At 45.5% G+C, this 13,130-nt stretch overlaps 1 protein-coding gene across 17 annotated transcripts in view; it reads right to left on the bottom strand.

The window, feature by feature from the left end:
• Window positions 1-11,123, bottom strand: part of A1CF (APOBEC1 complementation factor) — an 83,073-nt gene extending 71,950 nt beyond the window's left edge. For 5 of the 17 annotated variants that reach the window (XM_072723540.1, XM_026014792.2, XM_072723534.1 and 2 more), the window contains exons 1-2: window positions 10,965-11,063; window positions 3,237-3,329 (exon numbers count right to left, since the gene is read on the bottom strand). The gene's annotated coding sequence lies outside the window, so the exon portion shown is untranslated. Of the gene's footprint in view, window positions 1-3,236; window positions 3,330-5,473; window positions 5,830-10,964 lie in introns of those variants that run through there. The other 12 variants (XM_072723533.1, XM_072723538.1, XM_026014791.2 and 9 more) reach the window with 7 other exon arrangements.
• Between the last annotated feature and the right edge of the window lie 2,007 nt (window positions 11,124-13,130).

Below are 13,130 nucleotides of genomic sequence, written 5' to 3'. Positions count from 1 at the left end.
CACACGCCCCTTTCCCTCTGTAACTGGCTCTGACCCCACCAACTCCTTTACGAATCCTTCAGCCTCAGGTCAGCTCAGATACGACTATTGGAAACCATGAAAGCCCTTTTACGTGACCTATTGGTAACTCAGAAGATTGAGAGATGACCAAGTGTTTTAATCCAAAAATGATACGGGGAAACTTTAATAGCAGGTGGAAACTGTATGTGTTGCGTGAGGGGATAGGTGGTGGGGGAGAAATGCAGAGCTTTACGATCGGACCTCATAGGGACTCTACGTTCCATTAAGGTTCTGCAATGATGGCTAATTTTATGTGTCAACTGGACGGGGCCACAGGATGCCTGGAATTTTGGCCAAATATTAATCTGGGTGTGGTTGTAAAGGTCTTTCTGGATGAGGTTAACTCTAAATATAGACCGAGTAGGGCAGATCATTGTCCCCAAACGTTGGTGGGTCTCATCCAATCAGTTGAAGACTGGAGTAGAACAAAAAGGTCAAGTGAGGGAGAACTCTGTCTTCCCGGGAACGTCAATCTTTTCTGGACTTGAACTGAAACATTGACTCTTGCATCTCATGCCTGCTGCCCCTCAGACTGCCCCTCAGACTCTTGCATCTCATGCCTGCTGCCCCTCAGACTGGAAGCTGCCCCTCATCTGGCCTGGGTCTCCCGCTCACTAGCTTCAGGCTTTGGGGCTTCTCGGCCTCCGTAATCACGCGAGGCAACCCCTTACAATACATCCCTTTAGACAGATATATTTGAGAGGTGCTGGTGGCTAGCACTGGTGCCTTGCAGACACTAGAACAGGGACAACAGCAAAACCATTTCTGTATATATACTGATGGGAATCCCAGTACCGTTTTTCCGGACAACCCTGTTGAGTGCGTATATGTACATGGTTTCAGTGCTGTCACGTTCCCGGTAACTGGAAGGGTCAGGCTACAGATGGCTGTTGTGTTCTCTTCACTTAGTAATGCTACCCAACTCTTCCCACCAGGCCCCACTCTCTTAAAGATATCCGGGGAAGAGAATTGGCCGAGGTTGGAAATTCTAGAATGGCATAGCTTGAGAAGAACGGAATGCTTTTGCATGTATGTTTAATTTCTAAGTTGACTTACAAATTGGGAGCGTGTTAGTCACAGCATGCGACGTAGATGGTTTTCAGCCTAAAAGCAGATGTTTATTCAATAGCTCTGGGACCAATTATCTGTGTGGCAGGTTACAGGGACCTGATGAGCTGTGAGTGCTGTATTTCATTCATTCTTGGATTCATGTTGTGATGTCTCTTTTTTTTCTAGTAGAGACTATCCTTTTGAACCTATTGCTGCATCTGGTTTCCTCAGACCAACTTGGAAAAATTAGGTTGAACACTCAGTTCTCACCAAGACTGCCAACCACTGATTAATAAAATATGTTTGATCCTTGAGTGGAGTTTAACAAAAATCCAACTATCTGAAGCTCTATATCGTAGTAGCCCTGAGGCATTCGACACTTGGAATGAAAGACAGCACTGTGTTCCCTTTCAATAAAGCAGATGATGGAAGTTCTAATTTTATGCTAATTTACATGCCTTGGCATAAATTGTCCTCTGTAAGTCATTCCTCCTCATTTCTAGTCAGCCACTGACTTCCCACGGCCATTAATTATCACGTATGCAACCATCATTTCACACCTGGATTTTTGTCTTATGTTGACCTTTAGCCTTTTTTCAAACTCTAACATCCTCTGTGTGAAGCTCGTTAATTTTCTCAACCATTTCCTTATGCTACTTTTCTATTAAAAGACTTTCCGTGGCCCCATATTGTACGACTCTGTCAACCAATGTCATCCCCTATCAAACACACCCAACTTTATATTAATTTCCAGCAGATAGCTTCTCTCTACCCAGACCTGTCCAGAGGCCTAGGAGTCAGGAGAAGAAGGGAGGCGGGGAGTCTGGGGGTACAGAGGTACAAGTGCAAACAGCGTGGATGGGGAGGTGGAATATGGTTGGAAGGCCGAATGCAAGCGGAGCTGAGGGGATTGGGAGCGAGAGCAACAACAGGTAAGGCTAGTGAGGCAGGTGAATGACGTCAATCCTGGCATGATAGGGTGTTCCTGCTTTATTGTGAAGTCAGCATGGAAGAGCTCTAACAGGTCCCTGTGCCCTTCAGGAAGGCGACTCCAGGAGTGTGGCTAAGAATGTATTAGAGGCAGAAGGACTAGCTTAGGGACAGATGGGGACATGTAGAGAGGCAGGGCCATCTCCTCCCCAAGGACAGGCACTCATGTTTTCAGCTCTAGCCCCTCCACTACCACTTAGTAGACACTTCGTCATGTGTATTTGCTGGGCTGAATGGAGATTTCATACAGCCTCTCTGTCTACTCCAGAGTTCTGTTCTCTCCATCCTAATTTTGTAGTTCTACCACATAATAACAAAATACACAGACTTTTGCCCTTTGGTGTCCATTCTGGATTCCCAGGTGGGGAGAGTGGCCGGACAGGCACACAGCATCCAGTGTTAGAGGTCTGCCCTTAAGAACCTTGTAAACTTGCGCCAAGCTGTTTAGCCAGATACCAGCGTCTTCATCTTGAAGTTGGGGAGCGTGATGCCTGCCTCACAGTATTGCCAGAGCGATGCAAAAAGATAGGACAAGTGCATGGCACGGTGTGGAGTACATGGCCCCCGACGATGTTCTTCTGGGCCTCTTCCACCTCCTGTCCTGCTCTCCCCAGTTGGGAGGCTCTGTTATTCAACAAGCAATAGTGGGCATCTGTTCTGTGCATAGCAAGGTGTTAGGTCTGTGCATTGAAAAGGAAATGGGGTAACTGTCTTGCCGTTCAGGAACCCCAATGTAGCAGAGTAAAATACTCATTTTCCAGCAAAGTGAGAGACTTTAGAGGAGAGAGAGATTGAATATCCTAAGACCGCAATGGGAACCCTGGGGAACGGGTCCCTTAAAGTTGAGGACAAAAGTGCAATACATCTTTGTATCCAACACAACGTTTAGAATAAAGCTGAACTCAAGCACAGGATCCATCAAGCGGTCCCACTGGACAGATCAACACAGTAATCCCAAGAGATCCCCTTCCTGCCCTTCTGTCCAGCTCCCTCACCCCCCAAAAAAGGAAATGGTGATCCCGAACCCCTTCCTCCTCAGTCCTGATGCTCTGCTTAGCTCCTCCCCCATAATTTTCTCTTCAGGGGTCTGTTGCCCGCCCTGTGCAGGGGATTGATTTGGGGACAGGTTGTATTACCTCCTGGCTGCACTTTTGTCCTGCCGATAGCCCTGCTATCTTCTATCTGCACCTTTTCAAGTGGCTGTGAGTCCTGAGGGGTCTTCTTTGTACCTGGGAAAATAACAGGGGCCTGAGAGGCTGGCACTCCCGTGTGAAGACCCGGATTTCCATTCTGCTTCCTTGCTGTGATGACCCAGGTTCCTTCAAATCATTTTACACTGACTTAATTAGGAGCCCCTGCCCTGCCTGTCTCTGTCTCGGAAAAACTGCAACGGTGTCAGGGAGAAACTCTTCCTAATTTGCTCCACAGGCCAGCCTTGGGGACGGTTCTCAGCCACCTGACCTCTCATTTTCTACGCCTTGACCTCATAGGCTCTCTGTCTCCAGCCATATCCTAACAGGAAAGCAACAAAGGAACGAGATGACGAGAAGGTATCAGCTAAGGTTCCCGCACTCTTGCTGCTGTTCTAAGCACTTCACGTGTAATTTCTGATCCACAAAATAACTTTGACTTTACAGAAGAGGAAACAGGCACAGAGAAGTTAGATAATCTGCTGAGGATCACACAGCTAGGAAGTGCTGGGGCCGGGATTCAAGCCCAGCCATGCGGGGTCTGGGGCCTCCCTGCCACACGCCATGCTGTGAATCCATCCTTTAGGCTGCCGTGCTTTAGGGGATCCTTGGGACTCATGAGAGACTAAGTTCTTATTATAGGAAGCACTTGGCTTTATGGCTTGCTTTGAAAGGCAAGTGAAAACAAGGGTCTCTAGACATTATGGGTTTTTCTCCTGTCTTAAAATACCCTAAGGGGCCATGTGATAGCATCTTTGGCGGTTCCAGTTCTGGTTCAGGCACCTGGGTTAGGTGTCTGTTCTGTAGTGAGGGAGAGACTTGGAGGGATCTGGGAAGCGTGTTGCCCTAATGTCCTTAATAATTGTTCAAAATCAATAAGTGAATTCTTCCTCAAAAATCAAACAAATAGCTGTCATTTGAACATGAAGACTCCTAACTCTGGGAAACGAACTAGGGGTGGTGGAAGGGGAGGAGGGCGGGGGGTGGGGGTGACTGGGTGACGAGCACTGAGGGGGGCACTTGATGGGATGAGCACTGGGTGTTATTCTGTGTGTTGGCAAATTGAACACCAATAAAAATTAAATTTATTATTAAAAAAAACCAAATAGCTGTCATTCAAATACCTAACCCTTCCCCTGCTTCCCTATGACACCCCCGTTGTTGGCTGTGCCTCTTCTCCATCGTCTCTTCCCTACCATCGCAATTCCCTTGTCCTACACACCATTCTTGGAAGGCTTTGCCAGGCTAGTTAACGTGCTAAGGGATTCTAGGCTAGTGTGTTCTTGAATGTTAACACCTCCGAGTGTCCCTATCACTCACACCCTGTATCCCAACTAGCTCATATTTTAACGAGGAACTTCTGGAAACATCCTCTTATTATCCTAAATGAATAATCCCACTGAGGCTGGTGGAGCTGCTATTTGGGAACACCTGGGTCTCAATTTAAAGCTCCAAACGAGGGCAGTTTAAATATGGGGCTCCCTTAGCATTCATAGACCTGGCAGCCCAATTACTCTTTCCCGGGGGAGAGGGGTGTGTCCTCCGAGTGGGAGGGGCTGTGTCTGCAGACACTAGTCGGGTTTGGGCGCAAGGAAGCCAAGTCACTCAGGACCATTGCTCTGTGATTTTGGAGACTCCCCTGTGGCTGTGGTCCCCGGGCCTGGACATTTCTTCTGTGATCTGCACCTGGCACTCTCTCAAAGTCATGAAACAGGTCTCCTTCAACTGTGTTTCTGGCTGTGCCAGGAGGCATGCATCTGGGCAGAGTGCGGTGGGTGGGACTCCTCCTTCTGGGACAGAAGGGACCGTGGCCCCTAACCACAGGGGCCCTGCTGGCCTGGCACCCAGGATCTGTGCGGGGACTCAGGTTGAATTAGACGTGCTGTGCCCTGGGGGTGGTACCAGGGACAGGGCCTGCCCGAGGGCTGGGGGTCTGCACTGGGGTTCTTACCCTAACAACAACAACAACAACAACAAAATGTCTTTGGTCTTTGGGAAACTCATTTAGCTTTTGTCTGTCCAATAAAGGACCTCAAAATTGAGTTTCCAGGTCTAAGACTCAGAACTCAGACTGTTGGACCTCAGCGCCTCTCCACCACTCTTTAGCCGTGTGATCCTGGGCAGGTGTCTGCACGTTCCTAAGACTTGACCCCTTTATTGGAAAAATGGCATAGTAATAGCACCTGTTCCAGAGAATTCCACAGGGTTGAATGAATCTACGTGCCCAGCACATGGCAGGAGCTCCGTCAGGACGGAGGAGCTATCACACGTACCACTGTCATCATCATCATCATCCTAGGTGCCGGTTCTGGTCAGTTGGCAGTAAGTGCCTGCATCATGGGGCGCTGCTGGGGATCTTTAGGAGACAGGATTCCTGACACGGTCCTGTCCACGGGCCAACACAGACTCCCGCTGCACGCATCCGTGTCTGATCTCTGACTTCCATACAAAGTAACCAGAGGTGTTAGGGTTTAAACAAATCTGAGAAGCCAATTTACGTCACGCAAGAGGCCCCAGTGGGAAAGCACTCAGCACAATCCTGGAGAGAAGAACACTGAAGGTGAGCTGAGAGGAAGGAGAAGCAGTGGCCTTGATACACAAAACCCTGCAGGTGCCCAGCCGGTGTTCTAGGACGCGGGGCAGTGTCCCTCCCCTCACTTCTTTGCATGCAATGCTTGAAATCTCTAGGGTTGTTTCCTTCGGGGACACGTAGGGGACGAGTGTTCCTCCCACCTTCCCTGGGGATTCTCAGCCTCTCTTCCCAGTTTCATCGAACCTCTTAGATAACTCATCACCGGGTTCATTATGTCCAGCACAGTAGGGGAAGCCTCCCTACATAATCCGCCCTCTGCTACGTGAGCCCAGCTAGGCTTCTAAACTCTGGGTGAGCATCTTGCAGCTAACCAGCTTGGCTCAACTGGAATGAGGTGTCGTGACTGAACTACCTTGAAGAGAATATACATGCTGAGCTGACTATGAAGAACTTTGGCATTGAAGAGGTCTGGGGGCACGTGGGTGGCCCTGTCCGTTAAGCTTCTGACTCTTGATTTTGGCTCAGGTCATGATGTCAAGGTGGTGAGACTGAGCCCTGCATGGGCCCCATGCTCAGCTTGGAGTCTGCTTCAGGGTCTTCCTCTGCCCCCTTCCACTCATGCTCTCTCTCTCACTCTCTCTCATAAATAAATAAATCTCTTTAAAAAAAGTATAAAGGTGGGTTGCCTGGGTGGCTCAGTTGGTGAAGCATCTGTCTTCGGCTCAGGTCATGATCCCAGACTCCTGGGATGGAGCCCCACATTGGGCTGGCTCCCTGCTCAGCGTGGAACCTGCTTTTCCCTCTCCTCCCCACTCGTGCTGTCTCTCACTATCTCTGTCTTTCTCAAGTAAATAAAATCTTTAGAAAAAAAGTAAAAATATTTTTGTATAAAATGCTTTGTAAATGAGAATATTCTATAGCAATAATGTATTAGCAGTAGTCAATTCCGCTGTGTTAAACGTTGTGCTCTTTGCATCAGTTGGGCGTCCCAAAACGATGATCATTTTAGCTGCTAGAAGAAGAGGAGACATTACTACATCACTGAAGGTGGAACCTTGTAGAATTGCAAACCAGTTCTCTCACTTAGTTCTTCCTTCTGGCCACGCTGCCATGTGCTAATTCTCGTAGCCATACTGTTGCTAGGGGGCAGGACACTGCGCATGATCTTGCAGAGGGAGCAGGTTATCCTCTTACTATTATTACCAGGGATGGAGCCCTTGTGGAATAAACAAACCTGGAACTATCTTCCACATGATCGTTAATACCTGCATATGCAAAATTCCACATATGTATCCACAGAAGGACAAAAAAAAAAAAAAAAAAAAAAGCTGAGTTTGCATATCTTTAAAAAAATCAAAATAAGGAGCTCAAGGCACCAGCACATTTAGGTAAGGGCAGCCATTCTTATAAAAGGAAATATTTAAAATTTTGGTCTGGATGAATCAAAAAGACTCAACACAAAATCTGAATTTATTAAATTAAAAACTCTAAGTAGTTCCTAAGACTGAGATTTTCACTGGATGAAGTTCCATGGACTAAAATGATAGATTAGCTCTCCTGATCCAATCGGCAGGAAACACTTGCTAGCAGCTGCCTGGATCCTACAGTATCAGGCCAAGGAGCAGATGGGATTTAAATTTCTCATAGGTAATGTCACCGCAGTGATGTTTCCTCTCTTCCAGATGCTTCCCTGGGGGTGGGGGGAGGTGTTGGGACCGCTCGAACTGCACTTTAGAGGATCCTGGTTACTGTTTCCATGAATAAGATCAAATGGTGTTTATCCTCCATCGATCAATACCGTCTTGTTTGAACTGATTGAGTCATTTAGAGACACATAAGGTAATGACAACAGTTGTGCAACAGTACCCAGCGTGCCTCCCCGCTTGCTCGGGGATGACAGTGTTTTAAAAGACAGTTATTGAAACAGATTAGTAATGTCGCCTGGCTCTGTGATGAAATGAACCCACCCCACACCGCAGGCCACCCCGCGGGTTTGAAGGACAGGGCGTTGGGTTTTTCACCGGGAGTTTCCTAGAGCACCGTTCTCTAAAATCAAAGTATACTGTGTTTTGTTGGGGCCGCTTCTGTGTCGTTAGAATTAAAGAAAAGTGAGAGGTTTTTTTTTTTGTCTTTTCTGGATAAATGGTTACTCTTGGTGACCAATCAGGAGTTTATAATTTGTGTGTGGTTTTTTATTTAAACTGTCTCAGCGTGGTTTTGGCAAGGAGCAGCTAGTGGGTAAGTTTGGGAAAAGGTCTCAGGAAACTTTTCTGGAGATTGTTACAGGTGGAGAAGTGGGAAGGGGGAGCGAGCTCTGCTGGACTCCTAGCAGGTGCCAGGGATGGTGCTTGAGCCATTTTGCTAGGTCATCTCACTGGATCGTCACGAAATCCTGCAGGCCACCCTGCCACCCTTGAGTAACTGAGAGTCAGGAAAGTTAAGAAGCGCACCCGGGCCACACAGCGCGGAGTCCGGGAGGGGGCCTTGCAGCCGGGCTCGGTCAGAGAGTCTGGTGTTCTTTCTCTAAGTGCTTTGGAAGTTGCCAAGACAGGCGTGGTCCTGTTTGGTGGAAGGGGGCTAGGCCATCGGGTACCTCCGACATCTTCAACTGGGCTGATTCCAGGTGGTTCTGGTTTTATGGAGCCTGGATGAGAACCCCAACAGTGATTTGTTCTTTCCTAATCTGTGCTCTGAGGGATGCCATTTCTGAGACATGTTAATAGATGTCCCTGAGGGATGTTCGGTTGTAAAGGAAGCTTAGGGAACAACACGTCTCACACTCAGAGATGCTCACAAGAAGTATATACACGGACGCACACAGGACATCCCAGGCCCTGCGAGCACGACTACAATGGTTTCACGCTTGCGCTCTGGAGTAGGACCACTTGGCTGAGGAACCTGGCTCTTCGTTTCCCAACTGGGTGATGGGGAGCCTCTTAGGCAACTAATCCCTGCTCGATTTTCTCATTAGTAAAACGTTACACTAGTATCTACCCTATGCGGCGGGTCTAAGAAGAATACAGATGAACGCATGGAAGGTGCTCCGGAGTGGACTTGGCCATTTAATGCACAATAAACGTTTGTCATTTTAAAGGATGACTCCAAACATCCACGTAGTAATAGTGCTCTACAGCACTATTAAGTAAGTCCTGCTCTACAGCGTCTGACTTCCTTCCCTCAACCTGCCAATAGGGTCACTTTTGGGGGGCCACACATATTAACATTCACTGAATACAGTGTGGGGAATGTTGTATTTGAAACGACACAAAACAACTTGGTCTTAACCCAGTTAAAAATAATAACTCTATATTCGGTGTTTTCCTATCCATCATGTCGCTTTGTATTTGCCTACAAGGATTTTTTTTTCCTTTCTTTTTGCCAATTCTCTTTCCCCTTCCCTTATGCTGGATAAACAATAAATTGGAACAGCAAAGTGTGAGAATCATCTCAAGTGGACAGTATCAATATAATCCTGGAAAATATGGCCTGGAAATATGAACCAGTAAGTCATTTGTCTATTATTCTGTATTATTCTGTATTTAGCACTTCAACAAGCGAGTGCTCTTATTCCAGTAAGCCCTGGTAGCTCCAGACCGATGCTCCTACTGTAATCCCTCGGCAAAGATAATGATGGATGCTTTGGACCAGACCAATACACCTTTGAAGCTTCTAAATTATGACAAAACCCTCATCCTGCACAGGACACAAATAATGCTGTGTTCCTCACCTTCTTGAAGTCATGCTATACACCTCCAAGAAGTCCTACCGTAAAGACACTTATCTCGGAGCCTGGTCTCCTTGGAATTCATTTTAATACTCATAGAACGAAAGTATTTCAACCAGAGTTTATGAGAATTCTGGTAGGAAAGGATATTCCTGGTAAGTGCTCTGACACCTTTCTTAAGACACAATCGTATCATATTTTGGTTATGAATCGTCTTTCTGGAGTGAACAAAATGACCATGTGACAATATACCCACTGTGGCACAGTTGCCCAAACCATCCCAAGAAAAAGATCTAATGATTAGCTAGCCCCAAGGTTGAGATTTAACACATTCAAAGCCAGTCATTTTCCACGTCTGTTTTTGTTTTTCCTTCCTTCCTTCCTTCCTTCCTTCCTTCCTTCCTTCCTTCCTTCCTTCCTTCCTTCCTTCCTTCTTTTTTTCTTTCTATTTTATTTTATAATTTTTTTATTGGAGTTCAATTTGCCAACATATAGCATAACACCCAGTGCTCATCCCATCAAGTGCCCCCCTCAATGCCTGTCACCCAGTCACCCCCACCCCCTGCCACCTCCCTTTTCTTTCTTTCTTTCTTTCTTTCTTTCTTTCTTTCTTTCTTTCTTTCTTTCTTTCTTTCTTTCTTTCTTTCTTCTTTCTTTCTTTCTTTCTTTCTTTCTTTCTTTCTTTCTTCTTCCTTTCTTTCTTCTTTCTTTCTTTCTTTCTTTCTTTCTTTCTTTCTTTCTTTCTTTCTTTTTTTCTTTCTCTCTCTCTCTCTCTCTCTTTCATAAAGCGAACAGCTTAAGGCATTTCTCTGGTGAGTAGGATCTTGGCAAAAGAAATAGCAAGAATTCGCCAGGGTGATTTTGCATGGGGGCCTTTTCTGTGGGGTTTTGTGTTTCAGATTTTGGTTTTGGGTGATTGGGAAGGACAAAGGAGCTGGAAGGAGAAAGTTGAATCTACGAAATCCCAAGTAATGCTAGCAGTTATGACCTATATGGAGAAATCGGAATATGCCAGTGATGTTCATGCTATTCCTCTTGTAAGTACATTTTTTTATGTTCCCAGAGGTCTTAGGACTAGGACACAGTCAACCACCACTCCCCCAGCTGGCTGGCCACGGCTAAATAAACTTCTCAGAAGCACTGGCCCTGCTCTTGAACCCAAGGCGGCAAATCTACTTGTCAGCCCCAGACACGATTGAATCAAGTAGCAGAAGACGGCTGCCGTTGCATTCTGAGTGTGTATGATTATTCCTATATATTCTTTTGTTTTCAGATTGCTCCCTTAGTATAAAAACAGCCAGAAAGCGCCCTGTGTCAGGCTCTATGGTGTACAGAGCTGTTCTCACCGCATTCCCACTGAGCTGCACTGCACAGTTTCAGAGTTGAAGCAAGAAAAAGCAAAACACATGGACCGTACCTGAGTGATTTCAGAGATCCCCACCCGGAAAAGGGTTCCTTGATTATGGCGAGTTCAACGTGTCACTCCGGTTATGCTCTAATCAACATATCAAACTCCAAAGGTTCAGTGGCTTTAGGTTTGGTTTACAATTCCTGGGAGTTAAACTTTAACTCACCCTGTCCCTTGCGTCCATACAGCCCTTTGACCAGATAATTGGGTCACTACAGCTCCGCAGAATCTACATAACTGCCAGGGACTTCTGTTTACAACATTAAAATATGTTTTGCATTAAAACCTGTGGATGCAAATATTATTTTGAAGCTCTTTTTGCGAATTCCATATTTAAAAAGTAGAACTTACTGCAGCCTGGGTAACTACGGTTTTATTTATGTTAGATCCCTTGTTTTCTGTGCCGTCAAAAGGATATTGAGTCTAAGGTAAATTTGGGAGAGTCTCTCTTTCCTCCCATTTTAATGCTTTTTATATTATTGTATTGCAGGGAGCGAAGTGTGGAGTTTCAGGTCAGGTATTCAGTAGATGGCTGGCTTACAAAAATAAAATACACAAAGCATTTATATAACCGAGTAAATAGGGTCAGATCAGGGTGGGGAATCAGGCTTCTTTTTATGCAAGCTACTCATTCAGATTTCAAGAGCATGTCCTTCCTGCGAGGGCATCACCGTCAGCTGTGGACTGGCTAATATGAGATCCACAGCTAGTGTTCAAGGCTTGAAATCTCAGTGGTAACTGTGTTTCTTGAAGAATAAAGTGACATCTTCAAAGCTATAACCTCCAGATTCTAAGTTCCTTGGAAGGAGCTCTAGTCCATAGAGGAAATTCTTCAAGGTACTAAAGCCCACTTGAAAACAACCCAAAGCCCTCCCAATTTTGACTAAATTTGGCTTATGGATTTATAAGCCATAGCCCCCCAAACTCGAATTAGAAGCTACCTTGCTTGGCTTCAGTTCAAGTAAGAGGACTCTAATTCTCTAGGAACCAGCTCTTGGCAGAAGCACGTTGGCCGTGGAAGAGTGTGGAGTGAGCAATCCTTCCATGATATGGTCGTAGGGGAAGAGGGGTCACCCAAGTGCTTGGGTATCTAAAGCGCAGGACACAAAGCATGCTGCTGGGATGTTAGTTCTGCTTATGGTTTTTAGTTCTCAGATGCCTTGTTTGCCTCTGCTTCTCCCAAAGTGATGCATGGCCAGGTGAGACACAGCACTCATTTTGCCCTGAGACGTGCCCTGGGAGTGAGCCCTGGGGGAGCACTCACTACACAGTCGCGTGAGGGCCACATCCTGGACAACTGGACCCCCACGGAGAGGTTTCCCTGGAGAAAGTTCAGTCTGGGCTCAAATAGTTTCCACACATGTGATTCTGACCTTGACTTTGCCTGGTCCTGCAGAGAATGGTAAATATATATACATATATATATATATTTTACTTTTTGTAAAAAAGTATATAAAATAAAGTATAAAAAAGTATAAAATATTTATATATATAAATATATTTTACTTTTTATAAAAATATTTTTGTAAAAAATATATATTTTTTTACTTTTTGTATTTTTATTGAAAAATATATTTAAAAAAATACACAGGCATTTTACCATTTACAGATTGCAGATATAGATGCTCTAAAAGAGTTCACTCTATTTTGTTGTTTTATGATACCTCTTGCCCCTGATACCACAAACATTCCAGTCTTGTTGATATTAGTTTAGAAAGGGGGGCATGGGAGCGTGACCTGCAACATACCTGGTGAACAGAAAGACAAACTGTTCAATTATAAATTCTCTTTTATCTTCTGTACATTATTGCATTAGGGAGCCACAAAATTATGTAGCATCATTACAATGAAAACAGGTTAAAAATGAAGAAGATTATTACATAGAAATGCATGGATTCATTGTCTCCTTTAATATATTTATTATATATAAAAGAATACTATATATATATATATATATATATATATATAAGATTTTATTTATTTATTTCTGAGAGACAGAGAAGAGACAGAGACACAGGCAGAGGGAGAAGCAGGCTCCCTGCAGGGATCCCAATGTGGGACTCGATCCTGGGACCCCGGAGACACGCCCTGAGCCAAAGGCAGACACCCAAACACTGGGCCTTCCTGGTGTCCCTGAGAATGGTTGGTATTTTAAGATTGTCAGTCCTGGGAGAG

The sequence above is a fragment of the Vulpes vulpes genome, chromosome 10, assembly GCF_048418805.1.
Source record: "Vulpes vulpes isolate BD-2025 chromosome 10, VulVul3, whole genome shotgun sequence".
NCBI lineage: Eukaryota > Metazoa > Chordata > Mammalia > Carnivora > Canidae > Vulpes > Vulpes vulpes.
The sequence above is the reverse complement of the archived record's forward strand: the minus strand, read 5'-3'. Positions and strand labels throughout refer to the sequence as shown.